Genomic DNA, 24,485 nt, shown 5'->3' with positions numbered 1-24,485 from the left:
AAACTTATGAGATATTGTCCTTTGTCCCAGATTATTAACATCAGCCCGCAGCTGTCGGCTTTCCCTCTGCTGGTTATGAAAATTGCACTGGAGCCGAGGCAGTTTTTTTTAATTAATTCTTTATTTTACACAGGAGTTACACAGCTGCTGTTGAATACAACTCCCATCATTGTCTCCTGGTCACGCTGATCTCAGCGCGAGCAGGGGACAATGATGAGAGCCGCTTTCAGCAGCTGGCCGGCACCGGGGAATGGCATGAACTGTACCGCTTGTTCCCAGACGCCGGGACATGTCATCATTTGTGCATGTGTGTGCCCAAAAAAAACATATATCTGGGGGTTGTTCACAAGAACATATGGTCCATGTGAAAAACCTGATATGTGCGCACCAGCATTGAATACAATGGGTGTGCATATGTCCATATTTGCGGTCCTTAAAAAACAGACCACATACGGACACAAAAAACGGATGTTTGAAGAAGACCTAACATCCACTTGACATTAACAAAGGTTAACTCATTATGTGACAATACTTTGATTGTTAATATCTCTGCAATGGAGAGGCGAAATTACAAAAAAAAAACAGCTTTTATTTGTTTGCAGTCACTATTACATCATCTGTCTAGTTCAATGTGGAAAAAAATGGAGAAATGTCATCTTTAAAAGCATCATTTGGGGCTAAAAAAAAATTGCAATTCGGTTTCATTGCCAATTTTGCTCCATTTGGCTTTTACAGGCTCTTTGTTTCTCTGCACTTTCAAGCTTGATGTGGTTTGTGGTCATAAATCAGATGAGAGGCTGACATAAGAGACATGACAGAGTTAAAAACTCTCCCATAGGACCTTCAGAATGAGCTCACTGACACATCCTCAGTTAACCCATTCTGCAGCCAGCAATAGACAGTGCAGCACAGAGGCTGTAGAAAGCAAACAGTACAAACATTTGAAACTCAATTGCAAAATGAATTTCTTTAGCCAAAAAACATACAATTAAATAAGAAAAAAATAGTCCCTGAAGGTGGGCAAACCCTTTTTAATGTTTCATGGATACCTATAAGATCTGAGGCCAGTGCGTGCAATGTGTGTATTCGGCCCTATGCTGACTCATAAATTGCTGAGTGTTGGAAATAATTATAGAGTCATTCTTGGATGGATCTGCAAAGTAAGTACACCAGCCTGATCAGGGCTATGTGTTGTCTATTTGATGACGTGTACAGATTACAGTATTAAATCTGGTGACAGGATCCTCCTTGATTCAGTTCACAGTCACTACACTGAACTAGAACTTCTCTCCACTTTTTTGACCACCTTGTCACAAGTTGCCTATGACGACAAAGAGGAGAAGAACATTAAGGTTCGATATTAATAATGTGAATTAATGGTAAAAAGAAACTAACAAACAAAGAGCAAAGACAATCTCTGCTCACATCTATGTGACTCTGCTACTCTGCTCATCACCATGATTAGCCCGCTCTGCCGATGGCAGGGTTCTCTCTATATCACCATCTGTTGTTTGGAAGTTGTACTGCATAGATTAACCTTTTTTCTATTATCAAAATTGCAGTTTTCATACAGGACTGCAACCAACCAGTTTTGGCTAGGTATCTTAAGAACTATCTTCTCCTCCCCCCCAAAAAAAAAAAAAAAATAATAATAATTTCTTAAACTTATTTTTAATATACACCATGCATGTTTTTGCTCTGAAAGTAAAAAAGTGGCCATAGTCTCTCCTCATACTCAGGGGTGGACATATCATCACAGCCGAGCATTCACGTCTTCTGTATGGAGAGAGCAGAGAGGAGAAAGGATCGTCCCTTTCAATTCAAACTGACCGATTCTTCTTCCTCTCGACAGATGATGCTGTGATGAGAATAGGGAAGCCCCCATATACATGAGATGGTGGGCGACGTTAATCTAATGGGTTATGGGTAGTGGTGAGCGAATATACTCGTTACTCGAGATTTCTCGAGCACGTTCGGGGGTCCTCCCAGTATTTTTTAGTGCTCGGAGATTTAGTTTTTCTTGCTGCAGCTGAATGATTTACATCTGTTAGCCAGCATAAGTACATGTGGGGGTTGCCTGGTTGCTAGGGAATCTCCACATGTATTTATGCTGGCTAACAGATGTAAATCATTCAGCTGCGGCAAGAAAAACTAAATCTCCGAGCACTAAAAAATCCTCGGAGGACACCCGAGCGTGCTCGAGAAATCTCGAGTAACGAGTAAAATCGCTCATCACTAGTTATGGGTCCTTTGGAGTTCACCAAACCTATAGGTTGTTGTGTGCTCACCACACATGACCATACATAGGACTGTCTTCAAGGCCACGGTCACCCAATACAAAAACTGACCACATACTGAACATGTGAATAAGGCCTAAAATTAAGAATAAATGGCCAATCATGTTTGCTTGCATTTCACTCCTGCTGAATTCCTTCTTCACTTGTTAGCAATGTACAGATACATTTTGCAGGAGCGGGTTTTCATTGTGAAAACTTACTGAAAAACTGAGTCCTCACTATGGTGCCAAAGTAAGTTTCTAAAGAAGTATGGAGGTTGAAATTCGCCATCTAAACCATACATTGAAACCTTCTTTGATGACAGAGTAACCTCCAAAGGACTGTGGACACCAAGATCACCTGATTTAACACTGCAGGATTTTTTACTTTGGAGCCACTTGAAGAATCGGGTGTACAGTAACAAGCCTCGATCATTACAGGCACTCTGAGAGAACAGAGAGCGAGAAATTCAGGCTATTACCCCAGACCTCCTGCAGAATACATTCAACAATATGGAACGGCGCGTGGAGAAGTGCTTGGACATTTTCAACACCTGCATTAAACTATCAGTTTCTCATGAACCAAGGTACCTACAGTCCAAATTTCAGTACGATAGATTGCCTCTTTTAGAAGTTACAATAATTAATCAGGGTAAAATAGAGAGTGAATCACCTGCACCTTGTCATGATGTTTCTTTATATAAATCTTTTACTGCCTCATATGGTGCATTGGTGACTTATCAATAATGTCCTCGTGTTCATGTTTGTCACTTTTTTTAATTTTCATGTCTTATTGGTGATGGTCATATCTCTTTGCTCTTCATGTTCAGGAAAACAAGATATTATTATTAGTTTTTTTTAAATGTCTCTGTTTTGGCTATACTACCAAGAGCATAGATGGACTAACATTCTTTTTTTTCTTGTCTGTTTTGGATTTTTGCTCATTTTAAAAGTAAAAAGACAAACAACGTATCTGACATTTCATGAAAACTTTCCTATTCTTTGTGGATAAAACTGTTTCAACAATGAATAACAAATAAAAATAACTGTAATCCACCCATAATGGGTTAGGAGGCGTGGCTGTACCTGAATACAAGGATTGTTTTCTGTTGGATTCTATATGATTGTGTTTCGGAAGCACTGTACTCTGACACACAATTCCTAATGTTTTAGGCTGTGTGCAACACCCGCTAGGGCTGTGGGGTACTCGGAACCGGGTCGCACGGCTCTTAAAGGGGTGGTCATGGCAGCGGTGACCCGGTCCATGGCCCTGGGCGTGCAATAAAAGGGATGAGGGATGGAAAGGAATAAAGTTTGTAGGGGATAAATGGAATGTTCGTGACGCCACCTGTGGTACTAGGCCAGGGATGGCTGACACTGCTTAAAGGGACTGCTGGGGACGATGGTGATGCAGCTGGGATGGTTCTACTCCCCACAGGTGGAGCGGGGCCCCAGGGCTACCGGTACAGTTTATGAGGGAGGGTGGATGTTGGGGTGCAGGACTGAGGGTGCGGGAAAAGGAGTAGAGGACACAAGGGCTGCAGTTTTCTTTACCTTTAATTCCTGGTCAAAGGTGCAGTCCAGAGTACAGGTAACAGGTAGTGTTGGAGATCCAGGCAGCCTGGAAGCAATTTGGAATTCCCCTAGCCAGGTGGGGATGGAAGCCTCCCTGCTGCACTGTTCTCTGGGTTCCTGATTCTTTATGCTCTATTCAAGTCCCTCTTACTGTTTGTCCATTAAATGGTACACTACCCGCATGGCAGGCAGCTTGAGCCTGTTCCGGTGTCACTCCCTCGTGGTGACTCCGGACTCTGATCTGCTGCTGTGCCTTCAGGTGTCAGATGGGACCAGGATGGGTCCTCCTGTTTTAGTTGCTGGGCCTGCAGTTCCCAAACAACCACGGACCCCTGTGACCGGTCCATAGCGCTCAGTCGCAGGTCCTATCCCCCAGATTCTCCTCACTTGCTTCCTCTTTCTCAGACTAGCTCTGACTGACTGACTAACCCCACCTCCAGACCAGAACTTATCAGGGAAGCTCCCCTGAAACTGGGTTTAGAGCTCCCCCTTCTGGTCTGGAGTCAGGAAAGTGTTGCATGCTGATGTACCTGCTAAGGGAATCCCTTCTTGCTTCCAGGCATGACATCACCCCATGTGTGGGAGGCATTGCCATTGTGGCATCCGGACTCCTGGGGTGCCACATGTGACCACGAGGAGTTTTTGATGCTGTTTATATTTGCTGCACCAAATCTCCTGACTCCTATGCTTTATTTCTTACTCGGCGTAAACTGCCCTGCAGTGCGTGTTTTATATCCGCAACATGTCAATTTCTCTCTCGACTACCTTGATTTTTTTGTGCAGATTTTTCTCTTGTGTTAGATGTGGAAAATCTGTAGGTAAAGGATGCATATAATCCACACATCAATGAAGTTTTGCCAAAGCCAAATACCAGAAGTATCAAAAACTAAGCAGCTTTATTTAAAGCATGACATACCGAAAAGGGACAAAAACTGCAGAGTCAAAAAATGGCCAAAAAAATGCAATGAAAAAATGTAAGTACTGTAATTTAATTCCCTTATTTGGTGACAAAATTTGCAACATCAAAAACTCACCAAAGCCTCATTGTGCAAATGTAGCCTAAAGCCACATTCACACATGTAGTATTTGTTTAGTATTTTACATCAGTATTTGTAAGCCAAAACCAGAAGTGGGTGATAAATGCAGAAGTGGTGACGTGTTTCTATTATACTTTGCCTCTATTTGTTCCACTCCTGGTTTTGGCTTGGAAATGCTGATGTAAAATACTGACCAAATACTGCTAGTGTGAAAGTGTCTTTATGGTACAGAGCCACACAGGAGGGTGTCCAGGGAAAACAAGTGCTACTCGATAGGTGATAAATTAATGATTGATGGGGGTCCAACCACTGTGACTGGCACCAATTGGCAGAATGGGGGAACTTTCATCCTGGATTGTTGCATTCATTTTCTAAGGGAATAACAGAAAACGGATGAATGAAGCGGCGGCTCATCTTTAATGACTCTATGTACAGTCATTGGGACGCTGCATACTCTGCACCCAAAACCGCTAGTTTATGGTGCTAGTAAAGTAAAGGGGGGCAATTTATCAAGAACATTGAGACAGATTTGCATTTGGTTTTAAACTGCTCTTGCCACTATTTAAAAAAGGGCCAAGCTTAGCGGACGTGATGTGGCCAGTTATATCTTCACTGATTTAGTATAATTTCTGCCCAAAATTGATGGTAATCATATGCCATATTAGAAATCTACGTCAGTTCCTTGCCAGCGTATGTCTCCGTATGAGGTGAACAAACGGCCAAAGATGCAGCAAATTTTTTAAGACCGAGAGACACAATAAACTTGGCCCATCTGACTCCAATGGGCTTTTAAAACTGGAGTGTGAGACACTAGACTTATTAAATCGCCCCCTCATAGTCACTGTGTAACTGACACCAATTGGACAATGTTTGGTGGGATCCCAAGCACTTAGAATTCCCCATTTCCATCCTGACATACCACCACAGCGCGGGTTGCCGGTCATCTCGGCACGATCCCAGTTCTATTATTTCCTATCAGATGTTTTCCTTGAAACTAGAAAATACCGCAAGCTGTAATAATTACATCCTCCTTACATTTCTTATTAAGTCCGGAGTATATTCAGGCAAGAGTCCTAGTCCAAGTGGTTTCTATAGTTCCATACAAAGCTACTATGCCCTAAATGAGTCCGACACTGCTGACAGTCAATCAGCCGTACGTCTCTGCACATTACGAGCTGATCTAGCAGAATTACATGTGCACATATAATCTAAGACCCCTATTCAACAGGTCACTGCCTTCCACTAGATCAACATCCTCATCCTCTGCTGCTGTCATTATTCCCATGATCTAAAAGACATTTTTTTTTCTGTAAAAAAGCATATACATAAGATTACTCGAAAGCTGATGAGCATATTGTCCAATTTTTATTTACCTGGAATGGCTCCGTATATTTGGTAGTGGCTGTGCTTAATTCTGCCACTTGGCCAGGCTTGGACTGGCCCAAAGGAGAACAGGAGAATCCTCTGGTAGGCCCCTGTGAAGAAGTGCTAATGAGTAGGGCAGACAAAAAGTATCATGTTATCATTCATTAAGCAAGCTAGCCAAGTTAATATTACTTAGAAGCAAAAGTAAATTTGTTTACTGGGATCAGTTTTTTTGCATATAGCTGAACAGTGGGCCCCAATAAACGCTGTTACTGGTGGGCCTTTGCCAATCCAGTCCAACACTGGCCACGTCCATTGGAATGGAACTGATCTGCTATAAGCTGCAAAACTGGGCACAGCCACAATGTAACGGATGGCGCTGTGCCTGGAAAAAAAAAGGGACATGGTGCTGGAGCGCCAGAGCCCACCTTTTGAGCTGATTGCTAGGGGTGATGGGAGTTGGCTCCAAATTGATCAGATAACGATGGCCTTTCTTAAGGATGGTCCACCAATATTATCATCCCAGAAACCCCCAATGACGCTTTTATGCACCCTATCGTAATAGTACGTCTGAGCGTGAAGGAAGTATGTAATTGTAAGGTTGACTATAATGTCAGTAGAGCAAGTGGTTAAGGCTGCAGCCACATATTGTATCTGCCCAAAAGAGATAGCACCTACCTACTCTTATTGCAGGAACGCAATCACAGGGGCGGTCTCCTGGGAGAATGCTAGAGGTGTCAAGCATGGCAGCTTCAGATGGTTTGTAGCTAGGAAAGAATATTTCCTATTGTCTGTATAGAGAGATAGGGAGGGAATCACAGGATATTTGAAATACCACATCGTCCATTCACAAACAGCAACTTTGGCCAGATGTTTTCCTTGAAACTAGAAAATACCGCAAGCTGTAATAATTACATCCTCCTTACATTTCTTATTAAGTCCGGAGTATATTCAGGCAAGAGTCCTAGTCCAAGTGGTTTCTATAGTTCCATACAAAGCTACTATGCCCTAAATGAGTCCGACACTGCTGACAGTCAATCAGCCGTACGTCTCTGCACATTACGAGCTGATCTAGCAGAATTACATGTGCACATATAATCTAAGACCCCTATTCAACAGGTCACTGCCTTCCACTAGATCAACATCCTCATCCTCTGCTGCTGTCATTATTCCCATGATCTAAAAGACATTTTTTTTTCTGTGAGGCTGATGTGATCCATAATTCACTTCTCCTTCCCTCAAAGAAAACAGAAGATAACTGCAGACGGAAATGTTTAGGTATTTCTGTTATTTCTCCCTTTTTATTTTATAACTGTTTTGCATATTTGTGTGTCGTTTTATTTTTACCTTTTTATATCATTTATTGTAAGCACTCTATATTTTTATATTAAAGCTTAAAATCCTTAATAAGGGCTCCTTCTCACTTGCGTAAAATACGTCCGAGTTTCGCAGAGGTTAAAACCCGGCTCTGCCGCCGGCACTCGAGAGCGGAGCGTGCGGCTGCACAGCAATACATGGAGCTGCGAGACTCGGACGTATTTTACGCAAGTGAGAAGGAGCCCTAAGTTTGACCCTTGTATGCTCTAAAAGAAACCATAGCCTTTCAGAGAGTGCGTGACCTTTTGATTGTCAGACATATTTTGGTGACTCATCACCCCATGTGTCTGATTAGTGGTGGCAGCATGTTAAGAAATTTGGGTGTGCTGAATATGTCGGGGTGTGATTTATGCTCACTTCACAGCCTAAAACAGATGTTGCGTTCTGGATTGAGTGAGAGGAGATAAATGAACCATTCACATCACGTGCTGAGAAGTGTGTACATGACAATACGTAACAGTCAGGGTTCTTATGTATGGAACAGGCTCAAGAGCTGAGCCCGCTCTATGCCGGGCCGATACTGTATCTTATACAAGCGGCATCTGCCTCTAATAGCAGTATCCGCAGCTAGCTTCAATTGCTGCTGTTTAACTGTTTATTACTGACATTAGCATTTAATTGGGCAATTTTGGGGTGCTGATGGGCTGCCAGAGCAGCCAAGGGCCTATTGAATGCTCCCGTCACTGTCATTTTGATTCTCCTATGAAGCCCTGTTGGGCTCTCCATTCATGTGCTGTGACAGTGACACAGCCGCGACCAGGGGCGTAACTACCGCGGTCGCAGCGGTCGCCATTGCGACCGGGCCCCGCAGGTCAGGGGCCCCGGGCCGGCAGGTCTGAGCAGGGCCAGGCTGGCCATCGGGCACTTCTGGCAAATGCCAGAAGAGCCGATGCCAGTAGTGGGCCGCTGCACTGTTCCTCCCCCGGAACCCCCCCCCAGTGCCGCCGCCGCCGCCGCCGCCGCCGCCGCCGCATTTAACTATACCGGCGTCTATGACACCGGTATAGTTCAATGCAATGATGGGAGGAGAGAGCGTCACCTGACGCTTCCTCTCCCATCATTCCCCGCTCTGCCTCTGACAGTACACTGCGGGTGCGCGATGACGTCATATCATCGCGCACCTGCAGTGTCCTGGGCAGACTTCAGCCGCCAGGAGCAGCGCGGGCAAAAGGAAAGGTGAGGAGAGTTTTTTTTTTTTTTTTCTTTTTAACCGGACTGTGGGGCCATTATCGGGGGGGGGGGGGGGGGGGATGAGATGAGATGTGGGCTGTGCTCTATATATCCCTGTGCGGGCTCTGCTGTATATACCCCTGTGGGGACTCTGCTGTATATATCCCTGTGCGGGCTCTGCTGTATATATCCCTGTGCGGGCTCTGCTGTATATACCACTGTGCGGGCTCTGCTGTATATACCACTGTGCGGGCTCTGCTGTATATACCACTGTGCGGGCTCTGCTGTATATAACACTGTGCGGGCTGTGCTCTATATACCACTGTGCGGGCTCTGCTGTATATAACACTGTGCGGGCTGTGCTGTATATACCACTGTGCGGGCTCTGCTGTATATACCACTGTGCGGGCTGTGCTGTATATACCACTGTGCGGGCTCTGCTGTATATAACACTGTGCGGGCTGTGCTGTATATAACACTGTGCGGTCTGTGCTGGATATACCACTGTGCGGTCTGTGCTGGATATACCACTGTGCGGTCTGTGCTGGATATACCACTGTGCGGTCTGTGCTGGATATACCACTGTGCGGTCTGTGCTGGATATACCACTGTGCGGTCTGTGCTGGATATACCACTGTGCGGTCTGTGCTGGATATACCACTGTGCGGGCTGTGCTGGATATACCACTGTGCGGGCTGTGCTGGATATACCACTGTGTGGGCTGTGCTGGCACCCAACACCATGTTGCAGTGCAGGAGATTCCTGCAACAGTCCGAGGCGTATCTAGGGGAAGCGGGGCGGGGGAAGGTGGGGGGGTTGTGGGGGCGGGGGAAGGTGGGGGGGGTAGGGGGGGGTAGGGGGTGGGGTAGGGTAGGGGGGGGCCCCATTTGGAAGTTCGCACCGGGGCCCATAACTTTGTAGTTACGCCACTGGCCGCGACACATGCAGCTGCGGCGCTGATCAGCCGGCACGCTCCATGTATCCGGGTTCCCTCTGCAGCTTATTCAGTAAGTGCTATAGCTTGCCGAATAATCGGGGACCAGAGGAAATTTGCTCAACTCTATCTATTATAGCTTATATAGCCACAGCCATTATTAGAATGCTATAATCTGGACGGCGTGCACAAATTCTCTGCATGAATATGCTGCTACATTAAGTACCATATATACCGTAAATGTCATTAGAGGACTCAGTTATGAATTTAATAACTGTTTTTTCCTTTTTAAAGCTTATTTTGCAATTATTCTATATATGTTACGGTATAATTTTGTCAAATTACCTCTCATGACCCCCTTTTTTCTGTGTACCCCCCTTCCCTATAGTTCTGATGAAGGTCTGAATATCAGACCGAAAACGTTCAACATTTTGATTGCAAAAATAAAAAGAACTTTATTCCACCGTTCTTCAATCTGAGTGCCAAGTTTTTTAGTGTGACTTTATAGAGGAACATCAATTTCTCTAAATCTTGCAAAACTATATCTGTGTGCACTAAATTATAAAGTATACATATAAAAAAGGTTTAAAAAGACAAAAAAAAGTTCAACTCCCCTCCCTTTTAACAAATCAAAAATACTGTCAATATAAATGATTACAATGAATAAAATAAAATGAACCTTTTCGTAAAAATGCAATAATAAGCAAATATAAACAGACTACATAAAAATATATAAAATTTAACCGACAGCTTTCCATGCAAAAAACAGGCCCTTACACAGGTCTATTAACGGGAAAAATAAAAAATAAAAGTTCTGGGTCTCAGAAAATGTTTGTTATTGCTGTATTCTTTCTGAAATGAAGAGTCATATTTCCAGGTCAATTTTAGCACAATGAAGACTATAAAAAAGAAACCCCTCAAAAAGGCGAAATTGTGTTTTTTTCCCCATTTCATCCTCCTTTTTTTTCTCTGGTTTTTAGTACATCATACGGAAAAGTGAATGGTGTCATTGAAAACTACAACTCGTCCCACAAATAAGAAGCCCTTATACGTCTATGGAGACAGAAAAAAAAAGTTATGACCCCAGGTAGAACTAAAGAGCAAAAACTATTACCTGCTCTGGCCGCAAGGGGTTAACGATGATGAGAGAACGTTATTAACCCTCAAGCTGTTTTCCTATTGTCCATCTGGCTAAAGTGTCCGATCCTGGGTAACCGCCGGACACATAAACACCTTACAAAGATCCCCATTCTAAGCACAAAATTAAGTACACCCTCTCCGACTACTTGTCAGGCCGTATCTATCCACTGACACTTACTAAATAATAAAAACAAAGATTAAGCCAAGAAACTGGATCTCTCCCGAGAGCGTCAGATTACACAGATTTATCTGGAGTATCCGCGCCGCATTACCAGAACCCCCACTTTCTGTATCTAGCAGCCCACCATTAATACAAATCCCCTGCATGCAGCTGCAAGCTAGGAATTTCCTCCTTGCTCCAAAATACACTTGGACAAAGAATCTTGTACCTAATCTCTGAGGCTGTCAGATATGTTCATTAGGCACGACATGTTTCGCCTGACTGATGAGAAAAAAAGAGGCAAAGGTAAAAGGGTCTCGGGAATCGCTGATTTTTTAAGTATTTTTTGGACGCTTTTATCAGTAGTGTGACAGCAGATGAAGCCGCCTGGGATGTAATATAATGTATTAGGATGGGAGCGAGTTCAGCTGTACGGGATCTTCACCAGACATCTGCAGAGAGTAAGGGGAGGCCACTCACAAAATGACATACTGCCTATATGGGACGGTTTTCCAGTTAGGCCTCTTTCACACTTCCGTCTTTTGTCTCACGTCGAGTTTTGAAAAAACAGGATCCAGCAAATTTTTCTGCAGGATCCTGTTTTTTCCCCATAGACTTGTATTAGCGACGGATTGTGACAAATGGCCATCCGTTTCATTCGTCGTGCACTGGATCCGTCGGAAAATAGCGGTCCGTCGGGCGGAGAAAACGTTCAGAGGAACGTTTTTTCTGCAAGTCGGAAAATCAGTCAGCGACGGGTCCTGCGCTGTCCGTTGTCGGCTATAATGGACCGGGATCCAAGAAGTAACTTCTTGGATCCCGGTCAGACGCCTCTCAATCAGCCAAACCAGATCTCCACTTTGCACTGACGAGGGGCAGTACCCCGAAACACAGTGTCTGCAAATTGAGATTCTGGTTTGGCTATTATCCTAAGTCATGTGACAAGGCTCGTTAAAGGGTCCACATTGACTGTTAGGATTGCTACTTCCAATAGGTGGCACTAGAGTTCTAGTCCTCTTCCTCTCTGAAGAGACAATTTGCATATTTCCCAGAGGAGCATTGCGGCTTTAAGTCTCCTCACCACGACATGCTTATCATGTCACTCTCCACAGTATGATGATCACTCTTATGTTTTCTTGAAATGTCTAATGTTTCCACACCTTGTCCAAGGCATTGCACTCTTTAACGCTTTTCAGCAGCAGAGAGATCCTTTTTATTTCCCATGTTGCTTGAAACCTGTGACCTGCTTAATAATGTGGACCATCATTTTTAAGTAGTTTTCCTTTAATTAGAATCACCTGGAAAATTAATTATCACAAGTGTTTAAGATTGATTTCGGTGATCCATTGAGTCCTGGGACACAATACCATCCACGAGTTTATTTGAAAAACAAAACAATTAAATCTTTATGACACTTAAATCCAATTTGCATAATAATTTGGAACATGGTGTAATAACGAGTTGAAAGCCAGATATCAAATAGCAGCAGGATTTGAATCTCTATTTCCCATCGTTACAGCAAATAAAAATGTGGACTGGATAATTAATATCTACTTATAACCAACAGAGTTTTGTTAATTTTAGTAGGGATGCATTCTGGAGGATAGCTGAACAGTTGGGTGCCACCTCGACCATGACCTTTCAGAATAGACTCGCCCTTGACATGATCGTGGCTGAGAGGAGAGGGGTCTGTTATATGGTTGAGGCATCATGCTGTAGCATTTTTCCCAACTACATTGCTCCAAATGGTGGCATAAGTAAAGCCCTGAGAGGACTCAATGCCCTGTTCAACTGTTTAGCTGAAAACTCAGGTATTAGTAACCCACTCAGTCAGTCTGTGGACAGGAGTCTTTTATAAAGGTGACTCTGTAAGACAGCTGTCTTTATTGCAGGTAACGAGTTGATTAGGAGCGTCTAGCTGGTATGTAGGAGCCAGAACTCTTAATGGTTGGTAGTGGATCAACTACTTATTTCTCACTGCAAAGTGCAAATAAATTTATATAATTTATACAATGTGATTTTCTGGATTTTATTTTTGATATTCCTTCTCTCAATGTTAAAGTTAACCTACCCTTAAAATTATAGACTGTTCATGTCTTTGTCAGGGGGCAAGCTTACAAAATCAGCAAGGGATCAAATACTTATTTCCCCCAGATGGTGAAGAAATTGCCACCAAGATCATAAAGTACGTGGACGGTGAGGATTTACCACTGAGAACTGTATGAGCAGGTTTGTAAACCTACTAAAAATACATGTGGCAGAAGTGCCGTCAGTAGAAGCGTCTCTCCTGGAGAGTGACCGAGAAGAGGAGAAATGCAGGTGCGTGTCCTGTTATGATGCCAAGAGAGGACCTGTCGTGTTCGTGCTATTGTGTCACCCTGAGAATCCCCAGCCAGGGTCGTATTAGAAGAGGTCGCAGCCGCCTCTTCGGTGCTGAAAGTCAGTGGCTAAGATGAAAGCTGGTCAATACACAAGAGAAGAGGGAGCGCAGCTCAGCCGCAGTCACGCCATGCCATTCCACATCTCATTGTGCATTATTAATCAGATTTTTCTACAAATATACAGTATTTAAAAGCATCTTAACCCTTTATGATTTGATAAAATGAAGTTGTGACTGTCAACATATGAGATGGAGCATCAGTATATGGGATCATTTACCTCTTGCACAATCACCTTCAATTTTCCACAATTTTTTTTACTAGCAGCTGTAAAATTTGCTTAGTAAGGAGTCACCACTGCAGCCAGGGAAATAGAGAATTTACGAAAAGCCAGAGACATTTCCTCATAGAAGACATGCAATCATTTTACATAAGCCAAATAAATTTTGTCTTTTTTTTGGCCACTTAATTTGACACAATCCTGACCAAAGACTTGTTTTTCCATTCATTAGATAGAAAGATGTTAAGACAAGCCAAAAGTTTACACGCAGGATGAAAACCGTGTAGGTGTATTATGATTTATTATCAACAAAGCCTAGGGAGGTTTTCAGTTCTGACTGTTCTCTATTATATCCAGATTAAAAGGATAAAGATAATAAATAATAGACCCTTGAAGGAACCCAATGATGAGAACATGGTAAATATTCGGAAGTCTGGACCTCCACATTCCTCCTCAAAATATATGTGATAAAATTGCATAATGTTTGCACAAGCTTCAGCATTTTCCATAGATTCAGATGAAAAAGAAAGTAGTCAAGAAGACCCCCTTAGTAGTATTACTTGCCCAAATTTGGCCAACAATCATTATGTCTCACCTTGAGTGGTGGATCCTCAAAGCCTTTGGTCCAGATGAGCAGCTGTTATGCAGCACGGACAGATGGCATTGGTACAGAAAGGAGATCCAGATCCAACAATGGAAGCTGTGATGGCATGGGAGTCAAGGGATCTGATTATTGGAAATCGCAGCAGGCATGACAGGGTTATAATCCAGAAGGAAGTAGGGTAGCCTCAGTTATATAATAGAGCTGAATTTGCAGTCAAATCATTTGCAGAGATGATGTAGAAGTATAACAGAGCTGACTTAGATGCAGAGCTGAGTTAGTCACAGAGTTGAGGCAGAACGGTCATAGCAGTATAGCAGCGCTAACTTTTGGGCAGAGCGTAGTTTGTTAGAGACTACAATGCAGAACTAGTACAGTGGTTTGGCAGAGTAAACTCAGAGGCAAAGTTTGCAACAGAGTCCAGGCAGAACTGACACAGTGGAATAGTAGAGCTGACTTAGTGGCAGAGCTGAGTTTGGCAGAGAGTGCAATGTAAAGCTGGCTGCAGTGTGGTAGTCTTGACTTAGCCAAATAGGAGAGCTGAGTTTTCCATAGGGGACAATGCAGAGCTGATCAGTGGAATAGCACAATCCCAGTGATGTAACAGAACTGGTGTGCCATAAGGTTCTATATGAGTAGAAAGGCAGTCCACAGAAGCCGCATGGATGCCAAGTAACTGAATTCGCCAGCGCTTATCTGCTGCCTGAGCCAGCCTACAACACCTGAGGGTACGACATCTGAGATGCATGCCATATTCACATGGAAGTCAGAAGAGTCAAAGAGCAGAGAAAACTGGTGGAAAGAGGAGAATACAACACCTACTGCTGGAGCCATGAGAGGTTAGTAAATTGATATTCCAGTTTGGGCAGGATCACGGAAAGGCAGAGCTATTTTTTAAGGGCTAACAAGCAAAGCAATTGGCTCCTTTGGTTTCAACCTGAGAGAAGAAGCAAAAACCTTCCACTTCACCATCAGTCCAGTAGTTGGGCTACAGGAGGGAGCATGGTCAGATGACTTCTCGCATGTCGGCTAGTCACAGCAATGATAATGTCCTGGTGATAAAACCTTAATTGTAAGTAAATAATATCACACAGCTTGATAAGTGACACATCGCTGAATTCTGTGTTTTAACTCCTACCTCATGATCCCAGATTACATAGCAAAAACCTGCTGACAATTTCCCTATATTGCTTTATTTAATTTTTTTTATATACTTCACAATGTTTTTTTCATGTCTTCTTGTTTGAGGCCTAGCATTTTATAAATTGTGCAATAGTCCCTTAAAGGGAACCTGTCACCCCCAAAATCGAAGATGAGCTAAGCCCACTGGCATCAGGGGCTTATCTACAGCATTCTGTAATGCTGTAGATAAGCACCCAATGTAACGTGAAAGATGAGAAAAAGAGGTTAGATTATACTCACCCAGGGGCGGTCCTGCTGCGGTCTGGTCCGGTGGGTGTCGCGGTCCGGTCCAGCGCCTCCCATCTTCTTACAATGACGTCCCCTTCTGGTCTTCATGCCGCAGCTCCGGCGCAGGCATACTTTGTCTGTACTGTTGAGGGCAGAGCAAAGTACTGCAGTGCGCAGGCACTGGGAAAGGTCAGAGAGGCCCGAAGTCTGCGCACTGTAGTACTTTGCTCTGCCCTCAACAGGACAGACAAAGTACGCCTGCGCCGGAGCTGCAGCATGAAGACAAGAAGGGGACGTCATCCTATGAAGATGTGAGGCCCCTGACCGGACCGCGACACCCATTGGATCGGACCGGGACCGCCCCTGGGTGAGTATAATCTAACCTCTTTTTCTCATCTTTCAGGATACATCGGGGGCTTATCTACAGCATTACAGAATGCATTACAGAATGTTGTAGATAAGCCCCTGATGCTGGTGGGCTTAGCTCATCTTCGATTTTGGGGGTGACAGGTTCCCTTTAATTTCTGATTTCTCAAAAAGTGGATTTTTTTTTCAACACCATATACACTACCGTTTAAAAGTTTAGGGTCACCCAGACAATTTTGTGTTTTCCATGATAATGCATACTTTTATTAATCAAATGAGTTGCCAAATGAATTGAAAATCTTTTTGATACACCTACAATCAACAGGCTTAATTAAGGCGCTCCCAAAATCATAGAAAATCCAAAAAGAAAGCTGAAGCAAATGCCATAAAGTAAAATAAATCAATTTTATTAACAAAAAAATCTAAAATGGTACAAGACCATATAAAAATGGAGATACCATACAATAAGACTGCCCAATCACATAGTACACCGACAGGTAATAAATATCATAATAAGCAACTTATCCCTCAAATTCTCAATACAAATCCATCTGTGGCCTTTTTACATAGTAAGTTGATTAATCTACAGCTGAAGCTTGTGTAATCCAGAGTAATGTCTGACAGACAGTAAATTTAGTAGTAAATTTGTATTTAACGCATAAACAATTGCAAAAGTGCTAAATCATCTAGATGCCTATAGTAAGCTGATGTCAGTACATCATATGTCTATGCCACATACGTAACTTTCCTAATGTTCACTACTTCTCACTCAGTATAAATCTTAATTAATTAGATATAGATAAAGTGCATAGTGCTTAAATGTTTAATACATAGATGCCATCATATAAAGTTCCACATTAACATAGGTCATAAATGCAACAGTGTGCTTAGACACCATAGGTGTCCTTGGGTAAATGAGTAGAGTAGCATGCACATTTAGATAGATGGTATATAACCTACTTAGGCTGCTCAAATCCCCTAAGGGTTAACGCCTCTAGTGCACCAGTGTGCTTAGACGCCGTAGGTGTCCATGAGTGAGTAAGTGGGATCACACATGTATATAGGTAAGTAAGTGGTGTACGACCTGATTAGGCTGTCCAAATCCCTGACGCGCATTTCGCGTGCAGCTTCTTCAATGGGGGGGTTTCATGTCACATGAAACCCCCCCATTGAAGAAGCTGCACGTGAAACGCGAATCTTCCTCTGTCCAATGTCTGTGTTCTTTTGCCCATATTAATCTTTTCCTTTTATTAGTCAGTCTAGGATATGTATTTTTCATTGCCACTCTGCTCTGAAGGCCAGCATCCCGGAGTCGCCTCTTCACTGTAGACGTTGACACTGGCGTTTTGCGTGTACTATTTAATGAAGTTGCAAGTTGAGGACCCGTGAGGCGTCGATTTCTCAAACTACAGACCCTAATGTACTTGTCTTGATGCTCAGTTGTGCAGCGGGGCCTCCCACTTCTCTTTCTACTCTGGTTAGAGCCTGTTTGTGCTCTTCTCTGAAGGGAGTAGTACACACCGTTGTAGGAAATCTTCAGTTTCTTAGCAATTTCTCGCATGGAATAGCCTTCATTTCTAAGAACAAGAATAGACTGTCAAGTTTCACATGAAAGTTCTTTTTTTTTTCTGGCCATTTTGAGAGTTTAATGGAACCAACAAATGTAATGCTCCAGATTCTCAACTAGCTCAAAGGAAGGTCAGGTTTATAGGTTCTCTAATCAGCCAAACTATTTTCAGCTGTGCTGTCATACTTGCACAAGGGTTTTCAAGGGTATTCTAACCATCCATTATCCTCCTTACACAGTTAGCAAACACAAAGTACCATAAGAACTCTGGAGTGATGGTTGTTGGAAATGGGCCTCTATACACCTATGAAGATATTGCATTACAAACCAGACGTTTGCAGCTAGAACAGTCATTTACCACATTAACAATGTATAGTGTATTTATGAATCATTTAATGTTGGCTTCATTGGAAAAAAAACTGTGCTTTTCTTTAAAAAATAAGGAAATTTCTAAGTGACCCTTGGGTAAAGAACAGGAACCAAAGTGACCACCAGTGGTTTAGTTGGCATTGATGAATTGATTGAAAAAACAAACTTGGCGGAAAAAAAAATCTGGTCTTATTCTACACAATATTCTTTTTAAACCAAAATTCTGTTTCCACACAGTCCCATTTAGGCATCATAAATGCTTTCCGGTGATATCTGTGTTCTTTCTTCGTACGGCAATCCAAAGTGACAGGAGTATGTTCTCATTTTACGATATACTTTAAACTGATTTGCACAGGCTGCCATTTCTAACAGCTTTCAAAGGTAAGTTAAAGACGTATTAGAATGGAATTCATCCAAGACCAATAACGTTGGCTGTCCAGACTGGCAGGAAGACTCGTCTGCTCCGTCACTTTCTATAAGCCCACTTGGATTATGCATCTAGCAAGACAGCTGCAGCCAGGCCAATGGCAGACATTCACTCATTCGCTACACTCTCTTGATTACAAGCAGGCTCAACTAAAAGTTTTAAGAAAATCATTATCTCTTCTTTTTGCCATTTCCAAAACCATTGCCCCTTTTACAAGCTGTTTTATGTTTGGACAATACTTCATAAAAACACAGATCCAATAACTGACGAATATATTCACATCGTCCTGCAGCATAAAAATGCATTTACAGTAAGGATTGCGTTTAGAGTAAAATTAAACATATTGCTTAGAGGTTCCGGTGTTAAATAAAATGCAGCTAAAGAAGCTGGAAACATTGGAAAGAAGAACAGTTATCTAATGCGCCTGCTGCCTGTGCACCTATTTCCATAGCTATGCTCAACACTGCTGCTTTAGCTATATTTCTGCTTCAGTCTATGTCAACCTATCCAAAAAAATGTATTTGTAAATTTAAGTAGAGCAAATTTACAGTAGACTTTAATAAAAAAAAATACAGACCATTTCATGTCCACAATTCCTGTGCAAACCTACACGCCCCTGTGGTACTAGACTACAAACTCTATGGGAGTAATTCATCAAAGCTTTCTCACCAGATTTCTGGTGAAAAAAAAACTTTTTAAAGATGCATTTTTTTCCACGATGCGAGTGGAGCGCCCCCACTGCCGCAGGGCCGAGGGGCACCCGGTACCGGGCCTCTGTGTCTCAGTCCTGGGGTTGTCACGGTGGCTAGGCCCGGTCCGTGACCCTGCTGAGGGGCGTCCAGTGAAGATAGAACGTGATGATGTGGTGGTGTGGTGCAGGTCGCGAGGAATAACGAGGACACAGAGTTGCAGTCTCTTTACCTCTTTACTGAAGGTCTCGAGGTACTCAATCCGGAGCACTGTTAAAAGGGCTGTCTGAGACCGGCCGGTCCGATGGCACATCCGGAGTTCCCTTAACAGGTAGGAATCAGTGTCTACCTTCTAGCGCCTGTGTGTTGTAGTCCTTCCCTGCTGAGCACCCCGGGATAGTCCTCACAACTGCTGTGTCTGTCTCTGATATTCGTTCTCTCCATCCCCCAGGTGATATGGTTAGGACGCACCCGTATGACGGGGTAGGCCTGGAGTTCTTCTGGGACCCTAGAGTCGCCCCTCTCCCACAGCTGCCTCCGTTGTCTGCTTAGGTGTTTAAGTGAGACAGCCAACCTATAATTGGCTGTCCAGCCGTGGTTTGAAGTAATGCTTAGAGTCTCTTACTTTCTCGGCGTTCCGGCCACCGATTGTTTGCGCCTCAGAAGGATGTTGCCTCGATCTTACAGCACGACTCCTTCTGGTTCTCTCGCCTCTTTGCTGTATTCCCGTTTTCTCACTTTTTGTCCTTTCTTAGGAATCTGTCAGGATCCCATCCCTGACAGGTCATTCTCTCTAGCTCTTCCCAGTTACTTCTCCCTGCCCTGTCTTCTTGTCCAACCCCCAGTTTTACCAAAGTGTGAGGAGTGGCCTACTAGATAGAACCACTCCCCCTGGTGGCCGGAGTGTGAAGTGTAGTGTGTGTGATACCTGGTCAGGTGAACTCCTTTAGTGCAATCAGACGTACCAACACCCCCCTTAGCGGCGGAGCATCAGCACTGCAACGACCAGGACTCTGGGGCGCTGCACGAGGACAACGCTGGTGCGGAACGGAGTGGGGGACTGATAGGGCATGGTGACCCCAGTTGATCAAATTCATTATGAGCAGCTGCATTCGCTACACCATAAATCTTACTTCTGCAGAGACTTGAGTAACATTTGTGATGTGGTACATGCCTCTACATGCGTCACTTGATTCTTTAAGAGTATCTTAATGAATCGGTGGCATCCGCTCCATAACGTTCCCTCATCAAGACCAACAAGAGAATCACCAGTCTTGGTGAATCGCCCCCTTTTGAAGTCAGATCCTAGAGTTTTTAACCCCACTTTATCAAGACTACCAATTTTCTTGCTGGCCTTTGTAAGTTGGCATATTGGAGAGGACAGGTGTGTTACGCCAATGCCTCCACCGCCTGTCTTGCCACCGCCACCGCTGCCTGTCACGCCGCCGCCACCACCGCATTCCCTGGTGTCTCATACTTACTGTTCCATGGCATCTCGGTGCACTCCTGTTCTTCCAGTGCCTGCTCCTCTGCTCCCTACCCCGGCTTCTGCTTCATGTCGGGTGCGTGTGCGCACTAGATTCCACTGCGCACGCGCACACAGTACTCTTTGATTCTGGCCGCTCCTGACCTCTCACGCTATGCCACTGGAGGACCTTGACCCGGAAGGTACGCTGCCGCTCTGAATATCAGGCCGTCTCTTCCTCTGGGCTGTGCCTGATTATCATTTGTTCTCTGCAAATGACTCTGACCTCCACGTTTCTCTGCGCCTCCCTTGCGGCTTGTCCTCTGTTCCTCAGTTAGGTTTTCTAGTGCCTGAACATTGTTTTCTTTGTTTCTTTCCAGCTCCGGCCTGCCTGTGTCTCCGTCTCCCCGGTGCTCCTGTGCCTCTGCGTAGTCCTCCTGCTGTGTTCTCTTCCCATCCGTATTCCTGCGTCTCCATCTAGCCTGCTGGTTTGTCTCCCACCTTCCCTTAAGGCTTCCATCTTTTACCGTAACTGTCTGCTCCTTTTCTCGGTTCGTGCTTTTTCCCTTCGTCATTGCCTGGCCTTTTCCACCTTGTCTTCCTTTCTCCTGCCGTTATTCCTGTTTTCTTTCATTGGATACCAGCTGCCAAGCAGTAGTCTCCCCTGGGCCTGCTCCTAACGCTCCCTGTATAGGGGGTGGTCTACCTGGTCTCCTCGTCCTGGGGAGGTTCGCTGTCGCGGTCCAGTGTTGTTCTCCAAGTCCTAATAAGGTGTCTCTTAATGAATAAGGTGAGGTGTATAGTGGTGTGTGTCTGTTTGGGCATCTTACTCCAAGTTCTGCTGGGGTAGAAGATGCTGGTCCTCATCATGAATTTGACGAGCAGGCGTCGCCACGACCCTGTAAAGCCCATATCCTGCCCCAGCTCTTTCCATTTTGTGGGAGCTACGGAGAGAAAGGCGTGAAAATGCCATATGTTGCATTTTTTGTGCAACTTCATTAAAAAATTGCTTTGCCAGAAATCTGTCGAAAAAGCTTTGATAAATCATCCACTGAATGAGGACCTATAAAGACTCAAAAATGTCCACTAATTAAACAAAATCACTGACTGAGGTGGACTAATAATAAAATATAACCTTTTTTTATCATACTATTATTCTTTAAAAATAAATCATATTTCAAGTTTGGTGCAGTTCAAAAAAAGTGCAATTCCGCAAGTGTTTTTAGGATTTTTTTTACTGTGTTCACCAAATGCTAAAACTGACCTGCCACTATGATTCTCCAGGTCATTACGAGTTTGAAGATAGTAAACATGTATAGGTTGTTTCTTATTTAAATAGTGAAAAAAATCCCAAATTTGTTAAAAAAAAAATTTGCATCATTTTCCGAGACCCGTAGTGTCTCCATTTTTTGTGATCTGGGGTTGGGTGAGGGCTTATTTTTTGCGTGTTGAGCTGACGTTTTTAATGATACCATGTTGATGTGGATACCATCTTTTGATCGGCTGTTATTGCATTTTAATGCAATGTTGCGGAGGCTAAAATAACGTAATTCTGGCGTTTTTACTTTTTTTTTTTTTCGCTATGCCGTTTACCTACTAGATTAATTCTTTTTTTTAGCTTGATAGATAGACTGATTATGAATGCCACGATACCAAATATGTATATGTTTAATTTTTTTTAAATTGTTTTATTTTGAAAGGGGCGAATGGGTGGTGATTTGAACTTTTATATATTTTTTTATTTTTGTTTTTTACTTTTTGCATGCTTCAATAGTCTCCGAGGGAGAATAGACGTTGCAGTTGTACGATCGCCTCTGCTACACACAGGCGATGATCAGATTGCCTGAGTGTAGCAGAATGCTCACATGGTATGAGTGCAGACTAGTGATTTGCCTGAATACATGTGGGAAACAAACAGGCAACCCCCACATGTATTCAAGCTGTCTAGCAGTTGCAAATCATGCAGCTGCGGTGATGAAAACTAAATCTCCAAGCACGCCAAAATACTCGGAGACCACCCAAGCACGCTCAGGGAAACCCGAGTAACGAGTATACTCACTCATCACTAGCGCAAACCGCTGGGTGGCGCTTAAAGCAATCCGGTGATGACAACCACAGGGGTCTCCTGCAGACCCCGGGTTGTCATGCCAACCCATCAGCGACCTGCAGTCATGTGACATGGGCGCCGATGGGCGGGATTAGTGACGCTCTTTTGGCGCAATCACATTAAATGCCGCTGTCAGAGATTGACAGCTGCATCTAACGGGTTAACAGCCACAGGGCACATGTCAGCTGCTCAAAACAGCTGACACGTGCCAGGAAAGCTGTGGGTTCTGCGCTGGTGCCCACATCAAAGGGAGGTTAAAGGGTCATATCCTAGATACTAATATTTAATCAAAATCCATATGTACTTATGTATCCTGATACTATATATATATATATATATATATATATATATATATATATATATATATATATATATATATAGATATATATATATATATATACAGTGGGTATGGAAAGTATTCGGACCCCTTTAAATTTTACACTCTTTGTTTTATTGCAGCCATTTGGTAAATTCGAAAAAAGGTCATTTTTTTTCTCATTAATGTAAACACCCTGCACCCCATCTTGACTGAAAAAAAAAACAGAAATGTAGATATTTTTGCAAATGTAATAAAAAAGAAAAACTGAAATATCATATGATCATAAATATTCAGACCTTTGCTCAGACACTCATATTTAAGTCACATGCTGTCCATTTCCTTGTGATCCTCCTTGAGATGGTTCTACTCCTTCATTGGAGTCCAGCTGTGTTTAATTAAACTGATAGGACTTGATTTGGAAAGGCAACCTGTCTATATAAGACCTCACAGTGCATGTCAGACCAAATGAGAATCATGATGTCAAAGGAACTGACAAATGAGCTCAGAGACAGAATTGTGGCAAGGTACAGATCTGGCCAAGTTTACAAAAGAATTTGTGCAGTACTCAAGGTTCCTAAGAGCACAGTGAGCTCCATAATCCTTAAATAGAAGAAGTTTGGGACCACCAGAAGTCTTCCTAGACCTGGCCGTCAAGTCAAACTGAGCAATCGTGGGAGAAGAGCCTTGGGGTGAGAGAGGTAAAGAAGAACACCAAAATCACTGTGGCTGAGCTCCAGAGATGCAGTAGGGAGATGGGAGAAAGTTCCACAAAGTCACTGCAGCCCTCCACCGGGTATTTATGGCAAAGTGGCCCAACGGAAGCCACTCCTCAGGGCAAGACATATGAAAGCCTGCATAGAGTTTGCTAAAAAACACATGAAGGACTCCCAGACTATGAGAAATAAGATTCTCTGGTGTGATGAGAAGAAGATAGACCTTTTTGGTGATAATTCTAAGCGGTATGTGTGGAGAAAACCAGGCACAGCTCATCACCTGCCCAATACAATCCCCACAGTGAAACATGGTGGTGACAGCATCATGCTATGGGGTGTTTTTTAGCTGCAGGGACAGGACGACTGGTTGCCATTGAAGGAAACATGAATGCGGCCAAGTACAGAGATATCCTGGATGAAACCCTCTTCCAGAGTGCTCTGGACCTCAGACTTGGCCGAAGGTTCACCTTCCAACAAGACAATGACCCTAGGCACACAGCTAAAATAACAAAGGAGTGGCTTCAGAACAACTCTGTGACCATTCTTGACTGGCCCAGCCAGAGCCCTGACCTAAACCCAATTGAGCATCTCTGGAGAGACCTGAAAATGGCTGTCCACCAACGTTCACCATCCAACCTGACGGAACTGGAGAGGATCTGCAAGGAAAAATGGCAGAGGATCCCCAAATACATAATTCTCAACAAGACTCATGGCTGTACTAGCTCAAAAGAGTGCTTCTACTCAATACTGAGCAAAGGGTC

General features: G+C 43.6%; 1 protein-coding gene across 1 annotated transcript in view; it reads right to left on the bottom strand.

Moving 5' to 3' along the window:
* Positions 1–17,285: 17,285 nt before the first annotated feature.
* SOCS5 (suppressor of cytokine signaling 5) overlaps positions 17,286–24,485 on the bottom strand; it is a 123,246-nt gene continuing 116,046 nt past the window's right edge. Inside the window, exon 3 of the transcript XR_013221015.1 lies at positions 17,286–17,645. The gene's annotated coding sequence lies outside the window, so the exon portion shown is untranslated. The remainder of the gene's footprint in view (positions 17,646–24,485) is intronic.

Source organism: Ranitomeya variabilis, chromosome 2 (assembly GCF_051348905.1).
Source record: "Ranitomeya variabilis isolate aRanVar5 chromosome 2, aRanVar5.hap1, whole genome shotgun sequence".
Lineage (NCBI taxonomy): Eukaryota > Metazoa > Chordata > Amphibia > Anura > Dendrobatidae > Ranitomeya > Ranitomeya variabilis.
The sequence above is the reverse complement of the archived record's forward strand: the minus strand, read 5'-3'. Positions and strand labels throughout refer to the sequence as shown.